Genomic DNA, 2,173 nt, shown 5'->3' with positions numbered 1-2,173 from the left:
TAATCTCAGCTCTTGGGAGACTGTGAACAGGAGAATCACTATGAGACCAATCTAGTAGTGAGACCCTGAACACTCTGTAGATCCTTCCCTAAAATACAGAATTAAAAAAAAAAAAATAGAAATCTATTCTCAATGTGGCTTATTTGAATCATTAACTTATAAAAATTCAAATTGCCTCCTGATTCCAATATACAGTCTCTGCTTAAAAATTTTTGTTCACTATAGTATCTCTTCCTTTATAATATAGTAGCATTTAATAATTGGGTATAGGTAGCTTTTATTATCTAGCTATTTCACACTATAATTAAGGTCCATGAAAGAAGGATTTCTCCCCCAGCTTGTTACTACATTTCAAAGACAAAAATATTTTATAACATAGCCATCAGGGAAAACGCTAAATGAATGCAATTTGAGGCCATTATCAGACAGAACTATTGAAATCTGTGTGGATCTTACTAGGCATTCAGTAAATACTTTTGAATACGCAAAAGAAGGGTTATGTTGTTTCTCAAAGAGCGTCAGTTAGAACCAGAATTGGGCTTACATTATGGGCATACTTCAGGATGGTAAGCATTTTTAAATCTCTTCTTAACCCCAACTGACAGCTTTCAACATTCACCATATCTTAGCATGTCTTCTTGATTAAAGTATTATTTTTTTAAAAATATGGATTTACTTTGTAGTTTAGTCTGGCTTTACACTCACTATGCTCTTGAGGATAGCCTCAGATTTATGGCAATCTCCTGCCTCAGTCCCCCAAGTGCTAGGATTACAGGTGTGCACTATCCTAACTGGCTTAAACATCTTGATATTTTAAAAGACTATGTTACACTTGTGTCACTGAGGCAGACCTACGAAGGTCATCCCCTCTCCTGCATAACATATCCTACCGCAGTTTGCACATAGCAAACAATAAATACTCGTGAAAGCAGGAATGACTGAATTTGGAAAAACCTTCAGGTTGCTTGAAAACTGAGATATTACTGGATGAACATCTATTTGATTATGTTATGACCCACAACATTAGTATTTTTCAAATGGGTCTCCTAGCATGAAAGATATGAATGTTTTCTATTATAGACTTTTGTTTCAACAATTTTCTTATCTTACAAGTATTTCATATTATTTAGATAACTAAATATTGACAGGATATTTTAAAGTCCTGTTTATATTTGTGTCTATTTTTGATCAGGTTTGCACTAGGTGGCATCAAATTTCATCACAGGTCAAAAAAGATATATATTAAATATGAACAATTCTTTACCCCTACTAAAGCACAAATGACTGTAAACTCCTCTTTCAAAAGATGTTGAAAAGATTAAAAAGAAAATGATTAGAAAAATAAGCTATGAAATAGAGTAAAAATAATTACTATATTGCTGTTTTTATAAGTGAGTTAAGATAGAAAGATCAATCACTAACATTTGTGGTAATATTTTAAGTATGACATTTTTAGTTGTATAGTTTTTGCCTTCATCTTACAATTTAATGGCTACAAGGACCATAAAATGAGACATAGGAGTTTAATTTAATGTTTTACACACTTAAGTAATACAATGAAACTAATTTAAATTGAAGTATGGGAACATGAACATGTGTTCTGTTATTTAATTATTTGTTATATTTTTTAAATATTTATTTATTCATTTATTTATTTATTTGGTACAGGGACTTACTATGCAGCTTGGACTCATAGAGATTGTGCTGTTTTCAGCCTCTCCAGTGATGGGACGACAGGCATGCACTACCAGGCCTGGTTCAGGGCCCTCATCATGTGCCTGGGGTTCCAGAGCCAGCATGGCATGTGGGCTTGTGTTACTGTGCATCAAACCCTGGTACTTGGGCTTGAGGGGCAGGCGCTTTGACCACCGAGCTATCTCCCTGGCCCAACTTTCAGTGGAGTATTTATTTATATTTTACTGAAATTTGTGGAAACTCCAAAGCTTCAACATTTAGGAGCTAGGATTCAGAATATTTTTCCAGAGAAGTGCATCTGTGACAGTTTTATGTTGGATAGATATTTCCACAGCAGTATGATAAAGGTGGAATATTCCTTACACATGCAAAATGAACTCCTCTATTCCCGTGTTGAGTCTCTCTTCCTCTTTCTAATCACTCCCACTAAATCTTTATCTTCCTCAAACCATGCACTAAGTTTAAATTAAAAAAAAAA

This window comes from Octodon degus, unplaced genomic scaffold (genome assembly GCF_000260255.1).
Source record: "Octodon degus isolate 3935 unplaced genomic scaffold, OctDeg1.0 scaffold00004, whole genome shotgun sequence".
NCBI lineage: Eukaryota > Metazoa > Chordata > Mammalia > Rodentia > Octodontidae > Octodon > Octodon degus.
This window is presented reverse-complemented; position numbering follows the sequence as displayed.